The sequence below is a fragment of the Myotis brandtii genome, unplaced genomic scaffold (assembly GCF_000412655.1).
Source record: "Myotis brandtii unplaced genomic scaffold, ASM41265v1 scaffold204, whole genome shotgun sequence".
Lineage (NCBI taxonomy): Eukaryota > Metazoa > Chordata > Mammalia > Chiroptera > Vespertilionidae > Myotis > Myotis brandtii.
This window is the reverse complement of record NW_005357599.1, coordinates 1,359,861-1,371,943: the sequence shown is the minus strand read 5'-3', so window position 1 is coordinate 1,371,943 and position 12,083 is coordinate 1,359,861. Positions and strand designations below refer to the sequence as shown.

At 34.0% G+C, this 12,083-nt stretch overlaps 1 pseudogene; it reads left to right on the top strand.

Annotated features, from left to right (window-relative positions):
• The first annotated feature begins 5,844 nt into the window (after nucleotides 1-5,844).
• LOC102245215 lies at nucleotides 5,845-11,534 on the top strand (annotated as a pseudogene).
• Nucleotides 11,535-12,083: the final 549 nt, after the last annotated feature.

Below are 12,083 nucleotides of genomic sequence, written 5' to 3'. Positions count from 1 at the left end.
AATAGCTATTTAAAGTCCAGATTCTAGACCACCTGGCAGTAACAGGTACTCTCAAAGAGTGTTCTAGTTCTATTGCCTGCTAATTATTCCAGACTTGAATTTTTCTTGAAGGTTTTAGCCTTTGGCAAACTCCTTTAATTTACCAAATCATCCATGCATTAAAAATACATTTTTATTTTATCCCACATGTTAAATGAGCTACAACAATAGGAATTTATCTTACTGCCTTGTCCACATTTTATTAATTTCTTATTTTCTGCAGGTAATCTGTGCTTTACTGTTTCTTCTACATCTCTGATTTTTTGGGCCTATGCCATCTCACACAGAATTTTCTTGATGGCTTATATATTTTTACAGTATAAATATAGTGCAGCATGTTTTTAAACATATATATATATAGTTGCAAGTACTAGGATATTATAAACTGCTTTCTGTAACAAATCATATCTTGTTCATATTTGTTGCCTTGGGGATCACTATAATGTCTTACACGTTTATTGAAGTAAGTTGAATTTATAGCAATATTTGTTTATTTGTTTTCCCCACAAGGCTTCATTCTGAATAACTAAAACAAAGCAATGAATTTCTCATGGTTGCTCTTTAAAGAATGTATTTTAAAAAGTGCATTTAGGGATATAATTAAGCAAGTAGACTGAAAAAGGGTCCACTATATTTTTATAGAGTCTCTTTTGTCTTCTGATATCTGCCTTTGAATATGAAATCCTAGGAAACAAATCATTAATTTTTGAAATAGAATCAAGAAGTATTAAAGCCAGAATGTGTGTGAGGTATCTGATTCAACCCAGTCATTTTACAATTCAGCAAATAGAGACAAAGTATTTTGAATGTTATTCAGCTATATTGTACTGGTATTCCTCATATACATATGTACATATATATTATATTTCAGTGTCAATTATGTTTTCTTGCTAGTTATTGTTAGATCGCAGAAGGAGGAACACACAAGGCCAGAGTGGTGAGGGCTCATGAGTTGATTCCATCATCCGATCATCCGCACACCAGGTGGCTGAGCCTGGATGGCTCCAGCACCCAGTGAGGAGAGTCCGCGCCTTTTAAAGGACTTTTGGAGGGATTTTTTCTGGGCGGAGACCTCTTTATGCATACCTGGAAGGGAGATATTGGAATGTGGTCACCGCAAGTGAAATGTGCTCTTCAGCAAAGGGAATGTCCATAGTGAAATGACCTGAAAAGCCAGTTCCTGAGGGAGGGGTATCAACTCAATTGCTTGATTAAACCTAACAGTTATGTTGCATTCTTTCTGTTATTTTATGCTTCAAACAATCTGATTAGTTTGTGTTATTTAGTCCTACCAACATTTCTTTCCGTTTCAACCCGTAGATATAATGCAAAAATGATGCCATAAAAGATGGAAGCATCTTCATTGTCGTGAGCACTTAGTTTTAGAAAGAGGTTACTATGACATTTTCTTTCTACCAAGGTGGTTTTTATGTTTCCAGCTTATTTTTGTTATTTATATTTAATTACCTCACTCCTCACTTTTAATACTTGTACCTGGTCTTTACTAGAGCCTTGGGCTCTGCTTTATGTAAACAATGCTTCTTTCTTCTGTCTTAGAATTTTTTTAAATGTATTTTTATTGTTGAGAGTATTACAGCAGTTCCCCATTTCCCCCTCTTTGTGCCCCTCCACCTGGCTCCTGCCCTACCTCAGGCCTTTCCCACACTGTTGTCTGTGTTCATGAGTTATGCATATATCCTAGTACATATAAGTTCTTTGGTTAATTTCTTCCTTCCCATTCCTAACCCCCTTTCCTCTGAGATCTGTCAGTTTGATTCATATTTCCATATCTCTGGATCTATTTTGTTCATCAATTTATTTTATCCATTAGATTCCATATATAAGTGAGGTCATGCGATAGCTGTCTTTCTCTGACTGGCTTATTTCACTTTGCATAATATTCTCCAGGTCCTTCCATGTTGTTTCAAAGGATTCCAGGGGATAAAGGAGGTCATTTCATAAAGAGGAGAATGAATCAGCAAGGGGTACTGGAAAGGAGCCAACAATGAGGAAGGAGGGAAGCAAGGCAGATGAGAGAATGGTAGGTTAGATGACAAAAGTCAGTAAATGTAGACAGTTCTGAGGAATAGTGTTGTAAACAAGTGCAGAGGAATGAGTTAGTTGGAGAAGAGAACACAGTTCCCAAGGGAGTCTTTTGTTATTTTTAAAATATGAAATATACAACATGTTTATAAACTGATGGAAAGATGCTCCATTACAGAAGTCAAAAAATGATGAGGCAGGAAAAGGGCAACTGAACAAGCGGAGTCTTTGAATAGGAAGAAGTAGTAAGATATATTGCAGAAGTAATTGCTATTTCAATTGCAGTTCCTAAATTGAAACAGGAGGGTAAGCAGACTATGGATGATGAGTTAGGCCTGTTGGTAGACTGGATGGGAAGAGGATGAAGTATTTATCTTCAGAAGTTAATGTTTCTATTGAGACTGAGGGGGCATAGGAAAGAGGTGTGGAGATTTAAAAAAAAAAAAAGAGGAGAGAATGTGGAATAGCAACCTGGGAAAGAATAAAACAAATTTGCCTGAAAAAATGTGGAAGAACAGCACACATAGCTGAATAGCCACTTGGAACCTGGTCTAAATCTAGTAACCCTAACCCTACTAATTAATATGGTTTGCTCCAGATACATTCACTGAGTGGGAAAAGAGCTGTGTTCAATTAGGACTTAGAAACAGCCAGGTGAGTTCATGGTGCAGGGAGATTCTAGTGCTTTGGGAGTAAAGGAAAGACAAAAAAAATATTGAAATAGATCTAAACCCTGAACAGAGAGAAGTAAATAGAGAAAGGACAGTAAGATGATGAAAGGTTAAAACTTTGAAGGCCCAGTTGAGGATCAAATAGTTGAACGCTGAGTTCCATTGGGAACGGTTTGGTACACTGTGAGGTAGTGATGAGAGGAGCATGATTTAAATTAAGATTTTTTTGAGGTGGAGCAGCTATTGGTCAGATCTTTAAAAACTGGAGGCTATTCTGAAAGTAGCACATGGGAGAGTAATTTATCTTTAGGCAGGCTACAAATATAAAAAGGAAGCCAGCTAGACCCCTGTTGCACTCAAACCCATGCCACGAAATAGAGAGTTTTCAATATTAATAGGAAGACACATAAGAATAAATATAAATTTTCCTGTCTTACCAATGACATTACTCTGTTTTTTTAAAAAAGGTAAAAACATACAGGCTTTTAAATAGCTCCCATGATATTGATTTTAGGTTCACATCTATTCTGCTGTTACTAGTAAACTGTAAAGCACATCAGGTAACACAGCTGTGATATATATAGATATAGATATAGATATAGATATAGATATAGATATAGATAGATATAGATAGATAGATATATATAGATATATAGATAGATAGATATAGATAGATAGATAGATAGATAGATATAGATGTAGATATCTATCTATCTATATGTATGGCTGCAATGGCAGACATTATTTTCTTTTGAGATTAGTTCAAATATGACGTGAATTAACTTTGTATGTGCATCCAACATATTAATGTGACAGGATCGATATATGATACTGGGGTTTGCAATACACTCACTAGGGACAGAGAGCTCAAATATTTCTTATCTTAGTTTTCAGCAAAGATAATGACATGTGGATTCAATTCAAGAAGCTTAGAAATGAAAAGATTTGTGTTATATTTTTTGTGTTATTAGTACTTGAATATCTATAGATGAAATATTCAGCTAATTTTTATGAGATACTGAATTTACGAAATTTCATAAAAAATCCAATAATATTATTGGTTTTGTTTTATATTCACTACTAGAGGCCCAATGCACGGCATTCATGCAAGGGTAGGCCTTCCTTCCCCTGGCTGCCAGCACCGGCTTCCCTCTGGCACCAAAACCCAGGCTTCCCTCACAGCCCTAGCTTCGTCCAGCAGGTTGTCTGGAAGGATGTCCAGTCTAATTGGCATATTATGCTTTTATTATTATAGATACTTATTTTTATATATTTCATTAAATTCAATGAACAATTAATCAATTGAGTCTTACTTTTTAAAAATTATTTGGATACAGTGTGACAGTCTAATAAATATGACTTTCTTTTGAAGCTTGCAAACTAGCTTGAGGGAGAAAATAAAATCAAATAAAAAAGTAGACAGTGTGTAAATAGCACTGGGCAAGACTATGAAATAATAGCACAGAAACATGAAAATAAATATTATAGACTTCAGAATCAGTAAATATTTATGAAGAATAACGAAGTTGGACAAAATTTGAAAAAACACTTATCAAATTTTAAAGACAAAAAGAACAAGTGGCCTTATCATTAAATTACAGTATTAAATGAAAGAATACAAAATGAGACAAAAACAGGTTAAGTGGAGAAACTAAGTTTAGTGGATAGAAACTATTTAAAACAAAAAACAAATAATATATTTTAACTTTTATTTTTCTTATTGGTTAACTTTCACCTTTGAAGTTTATCTTGTATGTAAAGAAATTGAAAAAGAAAACAAATATGTTTTACTATACTCATGTAATAAAAGCTAATTAATTATTGCAAATCACATTGCAAATCATGCTCCCAATAACAGTTCAAGTGAAAGCCCTATTTCTGTATCCCATTCTTATACTTATTGTTCTTGCTATTCTCTACTATCAAAGATTCACATTCTAAACTTAAACATTCTTGAAAATAAGAATTTACTAATTTATTTATTTATAGAAATATCAGCAATAAGAAACAGAAACTCACATATGCAATGAATTGGTTAAACCACAGTTTTTTTGTCCCTTTTATTTTTATCCTTTTTATTTTTATCTCATAGGACAAAAGGATGGTAAATAAAATTCGTGCCAACAAAAGCATTTAATTTCAGCAAGTAATTTGAAACATTCTCTAGCTAGTAGAAAATGCTTCTTTGGGGAAGTGACTCTCAAACTATAAGAAGGAGTAATGCCACAGAGAGGCCATAGAAATTCCATTGTTAGTTGTAAAATAAACAAATCCTTACAGGATGGATATGTTTTTACTCACTACTGTGCTTATAATAAGATTAAATTCAACTTCGTCTGTACTAATTGTATTAAATTCTGTACATAAAAATGATGGAATGGGGGTGATTTGGGATTAGGCAAAGCAATGAAAGTCTTGGGAAAATGATACAAATTAATGTATGCTTGTTTTTTAAGCTCTTGCATGTGCATTTCCTTGACTTGCTGAAGAAAGTGAAACAGTGACAAGAACCTACTAAACAAAAGTGAAGACAAAGTCAAATTAAAGTTATAATAAGTTATGATATATTTATTTTGATTATTTTGGTTTTTATGTTTACTTAATGTTAGTTGGTTTGGGTCTTGGTTTTTAATTTCATCCCCCAAGATGTTCAAATCTAAAATACAAGTAAAATCCTCACTTATAATGTGTGCTTAATAAAATAAAAATCTCATTCCATAAAATCTAGTCCCCACAAAATCAATAATCAATTTATGCATTAGTATTCTCCAGTAAAGAAAAGAATAGGAAGAGTTTGCATTACTAGAAAACTCATTTGATAGATAGATTTCACAACTCCTTTTTATTCAAATAAAATTTACTAGGTAAAATATAGGATTACATGAGATGGTTCTTAAATTTGGTTTCACAGGAAATTACCTGCTCTTTAAATCCCCTGATATTTAATGTAATTGCAGTAGTGAACCAACTGAGAATACCTGGTACACATATCTAGAGGGTAATGTCCTTTAATTTTCTTGAATTCCTAATAGCTGTGATTAATATCCTATTCAGGGATAGACAAGCAACCACATAAAGTTTGGGATCCAAAATGATCTCATTTGTCTTCTCAGACTACCCTTCCCACAGTAATTATTCCCTTAGGTTCATAAATACCAGTTAAAAGCAAACTATCAATGACTCAACTTTAATAAAAAATCTATACAATATTTTATGTTTAAAAATATTGTAAGAAAGCTATAGAGCATAAAGTAAAATTTTGTATGGAACCAAATCTTATAACCTTTTCATATTTATATTAATCTATTTGCTTTCATTAGAGTAAAAGATAATGTACATAAGTTAAAGAGGCAGTATTTTGTAAGAAAGGCAAGGGACACAAGCTAAATATTTAAAATGGTTGTTCTATAATAATCAGCCTTTTTCCATGTAGAAATTGAAAAATAACTTCATAAGATATTTATATATGCAGCAATTCTATTTATGCTCCTTCATAAATGTCTACATCATTTTTCACTTCAACTGCATATATTCTAAATACATATTTTAATTTTTCATCTGTCTGTGTAATATGCTGCATATATGAAGAAAAATGTCGCACACACCAGTTCTTTTTAATGGTTTTATAAATAGTTAATACTCCCAACATAGATATGAAAATTTGTTGGTTTTGATATGGTTTTTGGCAAGTGTAATTTTATTATTTGAATTCTGGGTACATTTAAAATGTAGCTGATTCAACCTCACACTTTCACTTCCCTGATACTTGACAAGGTGTCCAACTGTGCTGACCACTTTTGGTGGAGTGGATCAGGTCAGTCCTTTGATCCACAGCGATGACCTCTTGGTTTAGTGACCTTGGCTCCTTGTAGTTGGGCAGCAGTGTGGCTTCCTTCACGGGCCACATCTCTAACTCACGAAGGATGTGCTGGTGAAGGGAAACCAAAAGGGGGAAGAATGACCTAAGAGAAGGGGTATTGACACCTTCAGGAACCTTAAGATCAGAGAATGTGTCTTAAAACTCGTTGTAATGATTTAGAACATAAGGGTGAAACATCAGAGCTACAAATAGGAGAACAAACAAAACTGCTACATCAACTAGAACAGAAAGACATAGAAATCAAAATTCTGACGGAGGACAGATGGTACTAACTAAAGGATTAGTTACTGCAGTCAGCCATTCCATGAATTCTAGAGCTGGCCTTGTACCATTGACCCCTGCACCACCTTCAATGGATTATATTATCAACCTTCAAGCTTGAGCTAACAACTGAGATGACATGGACTTTTTTTTACCTGATTTCATCACAACAAGAAATAAATAGGTTATCCAATGAAGTTCTAAGACTTGAGGCTAAAGTTAGCAATCGGAGGCATTTTGCTCAGACTTCCATCGAGCAGCAAACAGCTTAGATTGCAATAAAATTTGCAAACTGCAAAATGCCACCAAGGAACTTCAACAGAAACAAAATAAGAAAAATGGCCATCAACTTGAAGTGGCAGTAGTATAGAATGTTCATTAACATAAATTGGCAAAAATAAGTAACAGTCATGAAAAAATAAGTGAGGATGAAAGGAAAAAATAAGTGAGAGTCACAGTAACCAATGACTCTCAAATTCATGATATGCAAAAACGATCCAAGTTCTACAAATTGAAACAGAAGAGTCTACCAAGAAGATGGAAAGGCATGAGTTTAGAATTGAATACATAAATAAAAAAGCTATCTTCAGCAGAAAATGAGAGAGATGTTTCAAGGAGAGAACAAAACCAGGTAAATGAGGACATTTTTATTGACAAACTTAAAGGAAGTTCAGAGCTCTAAGAGGAATTAGATAAATATCCTCAAGCCTTAAGGAAAAATGAAATTTTGCAGCAAAACATAGACATAAAAGACATAAGTCTTGCATCCATGAAAGAAGAAAAAAGTCATCAAAGAAGAACTGGACTGAGTAAGAGAACAGAATCATACTGCACCTGTGGTTGACCCTAAAAAACTAGACACTATTGCAAAACTAGAATCTAAGGTATCTCAACAGGATACAATAAAAGGTAATCTTGAAATGGAAATGGAATATCATCAAAAGATATTTTAAGATCAAAAGGAGTATAAACTGCAACTACTGCAATCCATACAGGAGCAAAAACAGGAAATGGGTGATCTTCAACATTAGCATGAGCAAATTAATATTAAATACACTTCAGCTCTTTTCCATGAAAGATGAGGAAATTAAGAATTTGCAAAACACAATAGAACAAATCAAAACCCAGTTGCCTGAAAACAACCAGCATATTCAAACAGAACATTCTGATATTTTTCAAGTAACAAAAGTTCAGAATCTTAATTTAGAACATGGAAATGTTCATCGGTTTATTTTATTTCTTAGATTCCACATATGAGTGAGATCATGTGATACTTGTCTTTCTCTGACTGACTTATTTCACTTATCATTAATACTCTCCATGTCCCTCCATATTGTCTCAAAGGGTAAGAGAGCCTTTTTTTTCACTGCTGCATAGCACTCCATGGTGCAAATGCACCACAGTTTTGTTTTTGTTTTCCACTCATCTACTGATGGGTATTTGGGCTGTTTCCATATCTTAGTTTTTGTAAATTGTGCTGCTATGAACCTACGGGTGAAGACATTATTTCTGATTGTTGTATCAGTTTTCCTAAGGATATATTCCTAGAAGAGGGATCACTGGGTCAAATGGTAGTTCCATATTTCATGTTTTGAGGAAACTCCATATTGTTTTTCACAGTGGCTGCATTCCCAACAGCAGTGTATTAAGGTTCCCTTTTATCTACTTTGCCAGAGTCCATTCATTGTCTTCACTAGCTGAGTTTAGACAGAGACCCCCCCAAAAGCTAGTAGCCATTGAAAGTCCTAGCAAAGGTCAGGGCTGTGCACCACCCAGTTAATCTAGGAACCACTCAGTTAATTTAGGTAATAATAGTTGAAGCATCCCCACCTTAGTTCCCTTAATTCCTTAGATAGTTATGTAGATCCTTGTTGATTATTGTTAATCAGTTACTCTGCCTACACTGGGAAATCTATTGATAAGCTAATCAGTTACTCTGCCTACACTTGGAAATCTATTGATGAGTTAATCAGATACTTTTGTCTACTCCTGGAAATTGCTGATCTGTGTGTCATTGAAACTTCCTTACCCTAAGGGCTACTCCAGATCAATAAAAGATTGGAGCAGCCTGAGCATGGGTGGAAGTCCTTCGGGACTTGCCCGCCTGGTCCCCCAATATTGCAAAATTATCTCGTGTCTTTTTCTCTCATTTGTTGTGCGGCTCCACTTTCAGATACCGAACCCTACTCCACGCAGAACGTGGAGGGAGTGTTACTCGACATACTTCATCACTAGAACTTGTTATTTGTTGATTTGTTCATGGCAGCCATCCTGACAGGTGTGAGGTGATACCTTATTATTATTTTAATTTGAATCTCTCTGATGATCAGTGACTTTGAGCATTTTTTCATATGTCTCTTGGCCATCTGTATGTTTATTTTGGAGAAGTGTCTATTTAGATCCTTTGCCCATTTTTAATTGTATTGTTTGTATTCCTTTTGTTAAGTTGTATGAGTTCTTTATATAGTTTGGATATTAAGCACTTATCAGATGTATCATTGCCAAATAAGTTCTCCCATAAAGTGGGGTCCCTTTTCATTTTGTTGATGGTTTCTTTTGCTATGCAGAAGCTTTTATTTTGATGTAGTCCCATTTGTTTATTTTCTCCTTAGTTTTCCTTGTCCAAGGAGATGTATCTCTAATTATATTGTTACTAGGGGCCCGGCGCATGTAGACTCATGAAACTGAAGGACAAAAATGAAAAATAAAAAACTTTCTACTAGATTGGAAACTAATGGTAAGGATATGTTTAGAGAAAACATTCATAATTTTTCACACATCATATAGAAAATAATATTGAAATCAATGTATTAAGACACATATAACAAATACACACAGACAATAGTGTGGTGATAGCCAGAGGGAAAGAGGGGTGGGCTTATGTGTAGGTGGGCAAAAGGAGGATTAATTGGGACAGAAAGAGACTTTGCTTTGGGTGATGGGTGCATAATGCAGTGTGCAGATGATGTTTGTTGAGTTGTATACTTGAAGCCTATATGGTATTTGAACCAATGTCACCCCAATAAATCCAATTAAAAACAAATAAAAACTAAACTGGCCTAAAAAATCAATGCATTAAGGCAAAATGTCAGATTTTATTCACAATTTTGCCAACATCTAGCATTGGTAATGAGGTTAGAGGTGTTAATATTAATCAGTTTGAGGACCTTCTGCAGTAGCACAATAAATTAAAACAAGTTAATTCACACAGTTTGGGGACTTTGAAATGGTAAATATTCATAATGTGTGAAAAAGCATGATTTATAATGGTAAATATTCATAATGTGTGAAAAAGCATGATTCATACTGTACCATCTTAATTATATAAAAATGGAAGCTTAGTTTTGTGGCTACAACTGTACCATCTTAATTACATAAAAATGGAAGCTTAGTTTTGTGGCTACACAGGGGACTTAAAAGTACATGTCAAACTGTAAACTGCTTGTAGTAAATAGATGAGTTTGTTCTTTGCTTGTGTTTTTCAATTTCCTATTATATGTGCATGTTAACTTTTAAAAAATAAATGTTATTTTAAAAACCTAAAAAAACAACAACACAAGAAAATGGAAGACTGGAACATCAGGTGATGACCATGGTACCTAATATGCAGAGTGAGTCAACCCTACTTGAGAAACAACTTCAACAACTTTAGACACAGCGATGACAATTCTAAACTACAGACAAACTCTATGGACCTCATCCAAAATTTTAAAGGGAATAAAATCAAACTAAAGAATTTGGAGAAGGAATTAGAACAAATTCAGCTCAGAATAGGGCAGATTTGCAATGTAAGGATGCTTGACTGTATTTCACTACTGTTTTCCACTTGGTCAATACATCAGACTCTGCAGACTCTTTTAAGGCAATTAAATCTGATCAACTGAATGAGTCTCTTAAATTGCTCCAGGAACAGATAAGAACTCAGAAGGTAAACAGTCTAGAAGGAAGAATCATGTTTCTGAGACATTTGCATAAACCTAGTGCTGGTTTGAATCTGAAGAATCTGAAGAACAAATTGAAAACAAAATTAGAAACAAAATGAGGTTCAACAGAAGTCCTGGATGATGTACGAAAGAAACTGATGAACTTACTAAGTAGCACAGAAGGAAAAGACAACAGAATTTTAAAGAGAAACCTCTTTATGTGATATTTTCAAACACCAACCCATGAACATTAAGTGTTATGATCAATGGAAAACACTCTGGTTATTAAAAGCAAAGAAATGGAAGTTGTTCAATAAAGATCCAGGCAGCGTTACTAGTTGGATGACCTGATGGCTTGGATCAAAAAGTGTATACAATACACCTCTGAGACCAAGGCAGCAATCTATGTTTAATATTCCTTTTTCAGAATTTTTTTTTTGTTAAATAGAAAACAGAATCTCATTCAGCTTTTCCACCAGCAAAACACTCTGCTTGTGATAGGAAACCTCTAGATTCACCAGAAAAAAAAAAGCTAAAAATGTACCATCAAACCTTAAAACTACCCTAAGATCCACACCCAGAAAAACAGACTTGAATCCCTGTTCTACAACTGTGTCTCTTATTAACCCAGCTCGACCTAGAACTACTGGGTCTGAGCATCTTCTGTTAAATGCTATTACTGGTGATTTACCCACAACCTTTGCTACTGTCACCTGACAAGAGTGCGCAAGTTGGGCTGAAAGACCTTTCGAGAACAATAGATGATTCTCAAGCCAGAGATGAGACAGCATTTTAAAGCAGTGGCTTTTTGGAACAAGTCAGATATTTGCTTGCAGTATAACTTTGTTTAATAAAAAATATTCTTAATACTTAAAGAAAATGTAGTGGATTCACACTTGTAATTATTGCTTCATTAGTGAAAACAGTAAAGGATCCTATAAAACATGAAGGAATTAGATTTACTTTCCATTTTAATTAGTCACATCTATCTTATTAGGTATTCGCTCTGTATTTAAACCTTGATGGCCTAGATTCAGAATTATTAAGATTAGAGTATAATTAGCCTATTCAAATCAATTATGTCATTCAATTCTATTAATTCTGTTACTAAAATCTATTACATAATTAATCCTAATATTATTCATTATAACCCATGGTGGAATCTAGTAAGTCTATAAATGGAAACTGATATAATTCTGACAAATATTGCACCAGCGTTTTTACTATCACTCTTGCATTGATTACCATTCTATTCTTTCTATGAAT